The sequence below is a fragment of the Tubulanus polymorphus genome, chromosome 8 (genome assembly GCF_964204645.1).
Source record: "Tubulanus polymorphus chromosome 8, tnTubPoly1.2, whole genome shotgun sequence".
NCBI lineage: Eukaryota > Metazoa > Nemertea > Palaeonemertea > Tubulaniformes > Tubulanidae > Tubulanus > Tubulanus polymorphus.
Window position 1 is genome coordinate 15,075,297 of NC_134032.1, and position 12,806 is coordinate 15,088,102.

The window sequence follows — 12,806 nt, forward strand, 5'->3', positions numbered from 1 at the left end:
TGCCATGTTACTGCTCAAACATGCTATCTGGCGATCACTTTGCATTGGTTCTATGTTGGAATTGTTACAGGTGTTGGTTCTATGTTGGAATCGTTGCAGGTGTTGGTTCTATGTTGGAATCGTTGCAGGTGTTGGTTCTATGTTGGAATCATTGCAGGTGTTGGTTCTATGTTGGAATCAGTATGGTGATGATTCTGTGTAGATGAATCTAGTTGAATGACATTTTGCACCCGGAAGCGACTGTCTGAGGAACCGCTGCTGAGGCAAATTACCCTGCACTGGATGGGGAGGCGCAGTAGCCGGTGGTGGGATGCCTTGTGGAACCAAAGTTCGCATGAAGTCATGAATTTTATTGCGGTGAGCACACTCCAAGATCTCCTACAAACAACCACCCCATCAATCTAGTAGAATGACGTTTTGCACCCGGGGGCGGCTGTCTAAGGAACCGCTGCTGAGGCGAATTACCCTGCACTGGATGGGGAGGCACAGTAACCGGTGAGCACACTCCGAGATCTACAAACAGCCACCCCATCAGACAGCCGCCCTCGGACTCTTTCTGACCAACGCGTGGCATCTGGGATGCGGCTGTCTGATTGGCCGCTGTTGAGGCGAATTATTTCCCTGAGGTTGTGGGGGAGGGGCAGCAGCGGGCGACAAAGGATTCACCAGTGGTGGGATCCTATCTGGAACCAAGTTTCGTTTCAATTCCTCAATTAAATCTCGATGCGGTGCCTCGTTGAATATGTCAATGACGTTGTGGAGGAGGGGCAGCAGCGGGCGACAAAGGATTCACCGGTGGTGGGATCCTATCTGGAACCAAGTTTCGTTTCAATTCCTCGATTAAATCGCGGTGTGGCGCCTCGTTTATGATTTCAATAACTGTAAAATAGAAATAGAGAAATACATTAAACACAAAAATATACAAAAGCTTTGACGCTGCCGCTATGAATATTATCCCAACAGGGGGCGCTTGACGCTATCTAAGTTTAATTATAATGTAACTGTGTTGGCTGGTGACTTACAATACTCACTGCTGCAGTTGAATTTCCACTTTGCTTCATTGACATTTGAATCATCCCAAATATCTATAGTTGAGATATTCATAAAATTCCAGGTATGGTTTTCTGTATCTGCGATACAGGATGGGATGGTAAATTGCAATTTGATTTGTGTTCGGTTTACTTGATTGCCATGTTACTGCTCAAACATGCTATCTGGCGATAACTTTGCATTGGTTCTATCTTGGAATTGTTATAGGTGTTGGTTCTATGTTGGAATCGTTGCAGGTGTTGGTTCTATGTTGGAATCGTTGCAGGTGTTGGTTCTATGTTGGAATCGTTGCAGGTGTTGGTTCTGTTGGAATCGTTGCAGGTGTTGGTTCTATCTTTGAATCAGTAATTTGTGTGATCGATTCTGTGTAGATGTGGTGTATCTCTACAGTTATTACGTTGTCCTCATTAATGACTTTGCGTCTAAAGTGACTTGAATTATGTCAAATTTCTATCGCTGATGAGATATATATAATTCCAGTGATGGTTCTGTGTATTTATGGTATAGTTTCTCTAGTGCGACGGTCTGTTTTAAACATTCTGCATATATTCAAACACCACGATAAGTTTGCATTTCAATTTTCTCTGCAGTTTTCTGGTTTTCTTTCATGTTTCGCATAATTCCAAAATTACATGATTCTCGTGCATTGATAGCCCTTACATTTATTCTAAAGGATATCTGGTGTCTTCTTTCCTTAATTTGACGCACTGAATTGTCAGTCCTGAAAAAATTGACTGCTTCCTCATTAAGATACAGCTGCACGTTAATTAAGGGTGATATTGAATATCGGTGTCTTGTTACCTTACCTTCTTGAAATGTCAATTAGAAATGCTGAATTTTCAGTGATTTAAAGAGTGATAGTGAGTTTTGGTGCCGTCTTTTTTTCTCCCCCTTCGAAATGTCGCATGTTTTTATTGATATAAAAGATTATGAGAGTTTGTATTTATCAGAGAGTCGCCAGCGAGACCCAGGAGTCGCCAGCGAGACCCAGGAGTCAACAGAGAGACCCAGGAGTCAACAGAGAGACCCAGGAGTCAACAGAGAGACCCAGGAGTCACCAGAGTCACCAGTGAGAACACTACTGAGTAATGTCCCTCCTTCTCAAGAATGGAGTTCCACGGCGAGGATGAATCGAAGTGTGGACTGACATTAAATCAGGTAAAACTGAAATACTTGTAATATGAATTTCTTTAAAAAATTGAGAGTAAAATTCATCAGATCAAGATGGTTACCGGTAGTTTGATTTCATGTTTTCATCATGATTTTGTTATTAGACACGCAATACCAGAGGGAATTAGGAAGAAAAATTTCTGAGGTTCTGAGCAAAGTTCCAGAAGATTGATGAGTATCGAGTCTGACCATAAATCAGGTATATATTGAAATCATATTCATATTATTTTCAAGTTGATAAAATGCTGAATTTTTCTTATTTTGTGTTTTCATGTTGTAGCAAGTGTTGAGAGTCGGCTGTGAGATCTGAGGATCACCAGTGAGATCAGAGAGTCCCGATTGAGATCAGAGTCATCAGTGAGATCGCAGAGTCACCAGTGAGATGACTGCTTATGAGTGCTTATGCTGAATGTATGCACATTCTCTAGTAGGCTATGATGATGATGATGATGTAGATGGCGTCTTATGTTTCGTTATAGTTTCTCCATTCTTAAAACGTCAAGTCAAGTACAAATCTTCCAGTAGTTAAAATAAGTAATGACAATAGCTATGAATATATACTTTCCTTAACCTTGAATTGCCGAGTAAAAATGTGACATACACTGAGTTTGTCTGTAAAATGCTGCATGTTGATTAATATGCTCAGGTGATTTTGAGTTTTGAGGTCTTTTCCAAATTGCCTTCTTTGAATTTCCACTATGCAATTAACCTTGTTTGTAGTTGTAAATACGTTATGAATGTGTTGCTTTTGTGTTGCTTTACTCATAGATTTGAATAAATATATAAATATATAATAAATATATTCCATTTTGGTTGATAATTGGTTATCTTAGAGTGGTCTTGATGCTGAATAGACGATGTACAAGGGGTGTACACAGTTACTGACACTGAATCCAGTAATTACTGATACTGATTCAGAGTGGTCCTGATGCTGAATAGATGATGTACAGGGGGTGTACACAGTTACTGACACTAAATCCAGTAATTACTGATACTGATTCAGAGTGGTCCTGATGCTGAATGGAGAGTGTACAGGTGGTGTACACAGTTACTGACACTAAATCCAGTTATTACTGACACTAATTCAGAGTGGTCCTGATGCCGAATAGATGATGTACAGGGGTTGTACACAATTACTGACACTAAATCCAGTAATTACTGATACTGATTCAGAGTGGTCCTGATGCTGAATGGAGAGTGTACAGGGGGTGTACACAGTTACTGACACTGAATCCAGTAATTACTGACACTGATTCAGAGTGGGTCCTGATGCTGAATAGAGGATGTACAGGGGTGTCCCGGGTTCGAATCTAGTAATTACTGACACCGGTCCAGAGTGGGATCACTATGAGGATAGAGGATCCAGTTAATGCGAATCCGTGTACAATCCGGCCGTACGGTGCTGCCACTATGCTCATCGTTAGCGGGATTTTCATACACTAATGTTTGTCAACCCTGGCAATCGAAGTGCTATCCAGTTATACTCCGTGATCCTAGCATGCCAGAGTAGACTTACGTTAGTTTATGAAAATCTCGCTTACAATAACCATAGCGGCAGCACCATACGCACCCAGTAATTACTGACAATGATGCTGAATAGACGATGTACAGGGGCTAATATCAGAAAAAAATAAAACCGAAAGTGATTTTGAGTTTTGAGGTCTTTTCCAAATTGCCTTCTTTGAATTTCCACTATGCAATTAACCTTGTTTGTATTTGTAAATACGTTATGAATGTTTTGTGTTGCTTTACTCATAGATTTACTTAAGATTCTGTTTGCTCTTGACTTGTTTTGTTTTTTTGTTATTGATCAATAAATATATTCCATTTTGGTTGATAATTGGTTATCTTATATATATATAATCTATAATCTGATCTTGGAGTTGAGAAGACTGAAAATCCTGCATTGTCTAGTCTGACTTACATACCAACCCCCTCAGAATTGACACTGGTTAAAGTAACTGCGTGACTGATATGGCATCTCTTCTGAGAACAGTCTACATCTTGCAATAGACGATGTACAGGGGGTGTCCCAAGTTCGAACCCAGTTATTACTGTTACCGATTCAGAGTGGGTCCTGATACTGAATAGAGGATGTACAGGGGTGTCCCGGGTTGGAACCGAGTTATTACTGTTCAGTGGTCCTGATGCTGATTAGAGGATGTACAGGGTGTCTCTGGTTCGAACCCAGTTATTGCTGATACCGATTCAAAGTGGTCCTGATGCTGAATAGAGGATGTACAGGGGGTGTACACAGTTACTGACACTGAATCCAGTTATTACTGACACTAATTCAGAGTGGGTCCTGATGCTGAATAGATGATGTACAAGGGGTGTACACAGTTACTGGCACTAAATCCAGTAATTACTGATACTGATTCAGAGTGGTCCTGATGCTGAATGGACGATGTACAGGGGGTGTACACTGTTACTGACACTGAATCCAGTAATTACTGACACTGATTCAGAGTGGGTCCTGATGCTGAATAGAGGATGTACAGGGGTGTCCCGGGTTCGAATCTAGTAATTACTGACACCGGTCCAGAGTGGGATCACTATGAGGATAGAGGATCCAGTTAATGCGAATCCGTGTACAATCCGGCCGTACGGTGCTGCCACTATGCTCATCGTTAGCGGGATTTTCATACACTAATGTTTGTCAACCCTGGCAATCGAAGTGCTGTCCAGTTATACCCCGTGACCCTAGCATGCCAGAGTAGACTTACGTTAGTTTATGAAAATCTCGCTTACAATAACCATAGCGGCAGCACCATACGCACCCAGTAATTACTGACAATGATGCTGAATACACGATGTACAGAAGCTAATATCAGAAAAAAATAAAACCGAAAGTGATTTTGAGTTTTGAGGTCTTTTCCAAATTGCCTTCTTTGAATTTCCACTATGCAATTAAACTTGTTTGTATTTGTAAATACGTTATGAATGTTTTGTGTTGCTTTACTCATAGATTTACTTAAGATTCTGTTTGCTCTTGACTTGTTGTGTTTTTTTTGTTATTGATCAATAAATATATTCCATTTTGGTTGATAATTGGTTATCTTATATATATATAATCTATAATCTTATCTTGGAGTTGAGAAGACTGAAAATCCTGCATTGTCTAGTCTGACTTAACATACCAACCCCTTCAGAATTGACACTGGTTAAAGTAACTGCGTGACTGATATGGCATCTCTTCTGAGAACAGATCTTGCAATAGACGATGTACCGGGGGTGTCCCAAGTTCGAACCCAGTTATTCCTGATACCGATTCAGAGTGGGTCCTGATACTGAATAGAGGATGAACAGGTCTGTCCCGGGTTGGAACCCAGTTATTACTGTTCAGTGGTCCTGATGCTGATTAGAGGATGTACAGGGTGTCTCTGGTTCGAACCCAGTTATTGCTGATACCGATTCAGAGTGGTCCTGATGCTGAATACATGATGTAAAGGGGGTGTACACAGTTACTGACACTAAATCCAGTAATTACTGATACTGATTCAGAGTGGTCCTGATGCCGAATAGACGATGTAAAGGGGGTGTACACAGTTACTGACACTAAATCCAGTAATTACTGATACTGATTCAGAGTGGTCCTGATGCCGAATAGACGATGTACAAGGGGTGTACACAGTTACTGACACTGAATCCAGTAATTACTGATACTGATTCAGAGTGGTCCTGATGCTGAATACATGATGTAAAGGGGGTGTACACAGTTACTGACACTAAATCCAGTAATTACTGATACTGATTCAGAGTGGTCCTGATGCCGAATAGACGATGTACAGGGGGTGTACACTGTTACTGGCACTAAATCCAGTTATTACTGACACTAAATCCAGTAATTACTGACACTGATTCAGAGTGGTCCTGATGCTGAATGGAGAGTGTACGGGGGTGTACACAGTTACTGACACTGAATCCAGTAATTACTGACACTGATTCAGAGTGGGTCCTGATGCTGAATAGAGGATGAACAGGGGTGTCCCGGGTTCGAATCTAGTAATTACTGACACCGATCCAGAGTGGGATCACTATGAGGATAGAGGATCCAGTTAATGCGAATCCGTGTACAATCCGGCCGTACGATGCTGCCACTATGCTCATCGTTAGCGGGATTTTCATACACTAATGTTTGTCAACCCTGGCAATCGAAGTGCTGTCCAGTTATACTCCGTGATCCTAGCATGCCAGAGTAGACTTACGTTAGTTTATGAAAATCTCGCTTACAATAACCATAGCGGCAGCACCATACGCACCCAGTAATTACTGACAATGATGCTGAATACACGATGTACAGAAATCAGAAAAAAATAAAACCGAAAGTGATTTTGAGTTTTGAGGTCTTTTCCAAATTGCCTTCTTTGAATTTCCACAATGCAATTAACCTTGTTTGTATTTGTAAATACGTTATGAATGTTTTGTGTTGCTTTACTCATAGATTTACTTAAGATTCTGTTTGCTCTTGACTTGTTTTGTTTTTTTTGTTATTGATCAATAAATATATTCCATTTTGGTTGATAATTGGTTATCTTATATATATATAATCTATAATCTTATCTTGGAGTTGAGAAGACTGAAAATCCTGCATTGACTAGTCTGACTTAACATACCAACCCCCCCCCCCCAGAATTGACACTGGTTAAAGTAACTGCGTGACTGATATGGCATCTTTTCAGTCTACATCTTGCAATAGACGATGTACCGGGGGTGTCCCAAGTACGAACCCAGTTATTACTGACACTGATTCAGAGTGGGTCCTGATACTGAATAGAGGATGTACAGGGGGTGTACACAGTTACTGACACTGAATCCAGTAATTACTGACACTGATTCAGAGTGGTCCTGATGCTGAATAGATGATGTACAGGGGGTGTACACAGTTTCTGAGACTAAATCCAGTAATTACTGATACTGATTCAGAGTGGTCCTGATGCTGAATGGAGAGTGTACAGGGGGTGTACACAGTTACTGACACTGAATCCAGTAATTACTGACACTGATTCAGAGTGGTCCTGATGCTGAATAGAGGATGTACAGGGGTGTCCCGGGTTCGAATCTAGTAATTACTGACACCGGTCCAGAGTGGGATCACTATGAGGATAGAGGATCCAGTTGATGCGAATCCGTGTACAATCCGGCCGTACGGTGCTGCCACTATGCTCATCGTTAGCGGGATTTTCATACACTAATGTTTGTCAACCCTGGCAATCGAAGTGCTATCCAGTTATACTCCGTGATCCTAGCATGCCAGAGTAGACTTACGTTAGTTTATGAAAATCTCGCTTACAATAACCTTAGCGGCAGCACCATACGCACCCAGTAATTACTGACAATGATGCTCAATACACGATGTACAGGGGCTAATATCAGAAAAAAATAAAACCGAAAGTGATTTTGAGTTTTGAGGTCTTTTCCAAATTGCCTTCTTTGAATTTCCACTATGCAATTAACCTTGTTTGTATTTGTAAATACGTTATGAATGTTTTGTGTTGCTTTACTCATAGATTTACTTAAGATTCTGTTTGCTCTTGACTTGTTTTGTTTTTTTGTTGTTATTGATCAATAAATATATTCCATTTTGGTTGATAATTGGTTATCTTATATATATATAATCTATAATCTGATCTTGGAGTTGAGAAGACTGAAAATCCTGCATTGTCTAGTCTGACTTACATACCAACCCCCTCAGAATTGACACTGGTTAAAGTAACTGCGTGACTGATATGGCATCTCTTCTGAGAACAGTCTACATCTTGCAATAGACGATGTACAGGGGGTGTCCAAAGTTCGAACCCAGTTATTACTGTTACCGATTCAGAGTGGGTCCTGATACTGAATAGAGGATGTACAGGGGTGTCCCGGGTTGGAACCGAGTTATTACTGTTCAGTGGTCCTGATGCTGATTAGAGGATGTACAGGGTGTCTCTGGTTCGAACCCAGTTATTGCTGATACCGATTCAAAGTGGTCCTGATGCTGAATAAAGACTGAAAATCCTGCATTGTCTAATCTGACTTAACATACCAACCCCTTCAGAATTGACACTGGTTAAAGTAACTGCGTGACTGATATGGCATCTCTTCTGAGAACAGTCTACATCTTGCAATAGACGATGTACCGGGGGTGTCCCAAGTTCGAACCCAGTTATTCCTGATACCGATTCAGAGTGGGTCCTGATACTGAATAGAGGATGAACAGGTCTGTCCCGGGTTGGAACCCAGTTATTACTGTTCAGTGGTCCTGATGCTGATTAGAGGATGTACAGGGTGTCTCTGGTTCGAACCCAGTTATTGCTGATACCGATTCAGAGTGGTCCTGATGCTGAATACATGATGTAAAGGGGGTGTACACAGTTACTGACACTAAATCCAGTAATTACTGATACTGATTCAGAGTGGTCCTGATGCCGAATAGACGATGTAAAGGGGGTGTACACAGTTACTGACACTAAATCCAGTAATTACTGATACTGATTCAGAGTGGTCCTGATGCCGAATAGACGATGTACAAGGGGTGTACACAGTTACTGACACTGAATCCAGTAATTACTGATACTGATTCAGAGTGGTCCTGATGCTGAATACATGATGTAAAGGGGGTGTACACAGTTACTGACACTAAATCCAGTAATTACTGATACTGATTCAGAGTGGTCCTGATGCCGAATAGACGATGTACAGGGGGTGTACACTGTTACTGGCACTAAATCCAGTTATTACTGACACTAAATCCAGTAATTACTGACACTGATTCAGAGTGGTCCTGATGCTGAATGGAGAGTGTACGGGGGTGTACACAGTTACTGACACTGAATCCAGTAATTACTGACACTGATTCAGAGTGGGTCCTGATGCTGAATAGAGGATGAACAGGGGTGTCCCGGGTTCGAATCTAGTAATTACTGACACCGATCCAGAGTGGGATCACTATGAGGATAGAGGATCCAGTTAATGCGAATCCGTGTACAATCCGGCCGTACGATGCTGCCACTATGCTCATCGTTAGCGGGATTTTCATACACTAATGTTTGTCAACCCTGGCAATCGAAGTGCTGTCCAGTTATACTCCGTGATCCTAGCATGCCAGAGTAGACTTACGTTAGTTTATGAAAATCTCGCTTACAATAACCATAGCGGCAGCACCATACGCACCCAGTAATTACTGACAATGATGCTGAATACACGATGTACAGAAATCAGAAAAAAATAAAACCGAAAGTGATTTTGAGTTTTGAGGTCTTTTCCAAATTGCCTTCTTTGAATTTCCACAATGCAATTAACCTTGTTTGTATTTGTAAATACGTTATGAATGTTTTGTGTTGCTTTACTCATAGATTTACTTAAGATTCTGTTTGCTCTTGACTTGTTTTGTTTTTTTTGTTATTGATCAATAAATATATTCCATTTTGGTTGATAATTGGTTATCTTATATATATATAATCTATAATCTTATCTTGGAGTTGAGAAGACTGAAAATCCTGCATTGACTAGTCTGACTTAACATACCAACCCCCCCAGAATTGACACTGGTTAAAGTAACTGCGTGACTGATATGGCATCTCTTCTGAGAACAGTCTACATCTTGCAATAGATGATGTACAGGGGGTGTCCCAAGTTCGAACCCAGTTATTACTGATACCGATTCAGAGTGGGTCCTGATACTGAATAGAGGATGTACAGGGGTGTCCCGGGTTGGAACCCAGTTATTATTGTTCAGTGGTCCTGATGCTGATTAGAGGATGTACAGGGTGTCTCTGGTTCGAACCCAGTTATTGCTGATACCGATTTAGAGTGGTCCTGATGCTGAATAGATGATGTACAAGGGGTGTACACAGTTACTGACACTAAATCCAGTTATTACTGATACTGATTCAGAGTGGTCCTGATGCCGAATAGATGATGTACAGGGGGTGTACACAGTTACTGACACTAAATCCAGTAATTACTGATACTGATTCAGAGTGGTCCTGATGCTGAATGGAGAGTGTACAGGGGGTGTACACAGTTACTGGCACTAAATCCAGTTATTACTGACACTAATTCAGAGTGGTCCTGATGCCGAATAGATGATGTACAGGGGGTGTACACAATTACTGACACTAAATCCAGTAATTACTGATACTGATTCAGAGTGGTCCTGATGCCGAATAGATGATGTACAGGGGGTGTACACAGTTACTGACACTAAATCCAGTAATTACTGATACTGATTCAGAGTGGTCCTGATGCTGAATGGAGAGTGTACAGGGGGTGTACACAGTTACTGACACTGAATCCAGTAATTACTGACACTGATTCAGAGTGGGTCCTGATGCTGAATAGAGGATGTACAGGGGTGTCCCGGGTTCGAATCTAGTAATTACTGACACCGGTCCAGAGTGGGATCACTATGAGGATAGAGGATCCAGTTAATGCGAATCCGTGTACAATCCGGCCGTACGGTGCTGCCACTATGCTCATCGTTAGCGGGATTTTCATACACTAATGTTTGTCAACCCTGGCAATCGAAGTGCTATCCAGTTATACTCCGTGATCCTAGCATGCCAGAGTAGACTTACGTTAGTTTATGAAAATCTCGCTTACAATAACCATAGCGGCAGCACCATACGCACCCAGTAATTACTGACAATGATGCTGAATAGACGATGTACAGGGGCTAATATCAGAAAAAAATAAAACCGAAAGTGATTTTGAGTTTTGAGGTCTTTTCCAAATTGCCTTCTTTGAATTTCCACTATGCAATTAACCTTGTTTGTATTTGTAAATACGTTATGAATGTTTTGTGTTGCTTTACTCATAGATTTACTTAAGATTCTGTTTGCTCTTGACTTGTTTTGTTTTTTTGTTGTTATTGATCAATAAATATATTCCATTTTGGTTGATAATTGGTTATCTTATATATATATAATCTATAATCTGATCTTGGAGTTGAGAAGACTGAAAATCCTGCATTGTCTAGTCTGACTTACATACCAACCCCCTCAGAATTGACACTGGTTAAAGTAACTGCGTGACTGATATGGCATCTTTTCAGTCTACATCTTGCAATAGACGATGTACCGGGGGTGTCCCAAGTACGAACCCAGTTATTACTGACACTGATTCAGAGTGGGTCCTGATACTGAATAGATGATGTACAGGGGGTGTACACAGTTACTGACACTGAATCCAGTAATTACTGATACTGATTCAGAGTGGTCTTGATGCCGAATAGAGGATGTACACGGTTATTACTGACACTGAATCCAGTAATTACTGATACTGATTCAGAGTGGTCCTGATGCTGAATAGAGGATGTACACGGTTATTACTGACACTGAATCTAGTAATTACTGATACTGATTCAGAGTGGTCTTGATGCCGAATAGAGGATGTACACGGTTATTACTGACACTGAATCCAGTAATTACTGATACTGATTCAGAGTGGTCCTGATGCTGAATAGACGATGTACACGGTTATTACTGACACTGAATCCAGTAATTACTGATACTGATTCAGAGTGGTCCTGATGCTGAATAGATGATGTACAAGGGGTGTACACAGTTACTGACACTGAATCCAGTAATTACTGATACTGATTCAGAGTGGTCCTGATGCTGAATAGACGATGTACACGGTTATTACTGACACTGAATCCAGTAATTACTGATACTGATTCAGAGTGGTCCTGATGCTGAATGGAGAGTGTACAGGGGGTGTACACAGTTACTGACACTGAATCCAGTAATTACTGACACTGATTCAGAGTGGGTCCTGATGCTGAATAGAGGATGTACAGGGGTGTCCCGGTTCGAATCTAGTAATTACTGACACCGGTCCAGAGTGGGATCACTATGAGGATAGAGGATCCAGTTAATGCGAATCCGTGTACAATCCGACCGTACGGTGCTGCCACTATGCTCATCGTTAGCGGGATTTTCATACACTAATGTTTGTCAACCCTGGCAATCGAAGTGCTGTCCAGTTATACTCCGTGATCCTAGCATGCCAGAGTAGACTTACGTTAGTTTATGAAAATCTCGCTTACAATAACCATAGCGGCAGCACCATACGCACCCAGTAATTACTGACAATGATGCTCAATACACGATGTACAGGGGCTAATATCAGAAAAAAATAAAACCGAAAGTGATTTTGAGTTTTGAGGTCTTTTCCAAATTGCCTTCTTTGAATTTCCACTATGCAATTAACCTTGTTTGTATTTGTAAATACGTTATGAATGTTTTGTGTTGCTTTACTCATAGATTTACTTAAGATTCTGTTTGCTCTTGACTTGTTTTGTTTTTTTTTGTTATTGATCAATAAATATATTCCATTTTGGTTGATAATTGGTTATCTTATATATATATATAATCTATAATCTTATCTCGGAGTTGAGAAGACTGAAAATCCTGCATTGACTAGTCTGACTTAACATACCAACCCCCTCAGAATTGACACTGGTTAAAGTAACTGCGTGACTGATATGGCATCTCTTCTGAGAACAGTCTACATCTTGCAATAGACGATGTACAGGGGGTGTCCCAAGTTCGAACCCAGTTATTACTATACCGATTCAGAGTGGGTCCTGATACTGGATA

At 40.9% G+C, this 12,806-nt stretch overlaps 1 long non-coding RNA gene across 1 annotated transcript; it reads left to right on the top strand.

Annotated features, from left to right (window-relative positions):
• The first annotated feature begins 1,686 nt into the window (after window positions 1-1,686).
• Window positions 1,687-2,899, top strand: LOC141910176 (uncharacterized). The gene is made up of 3 exons (XR_012619848.1): window positions 1,687-2,208; window positions 2,325-2,419; window positions 2,501-2,899. It is a non-coding gene; the product is annotated as an uncharacterized LOC141910176 (long non-coding RNA).
• Window positions 2,900-12,806: the final 9,907 nt, after the last annotated feature.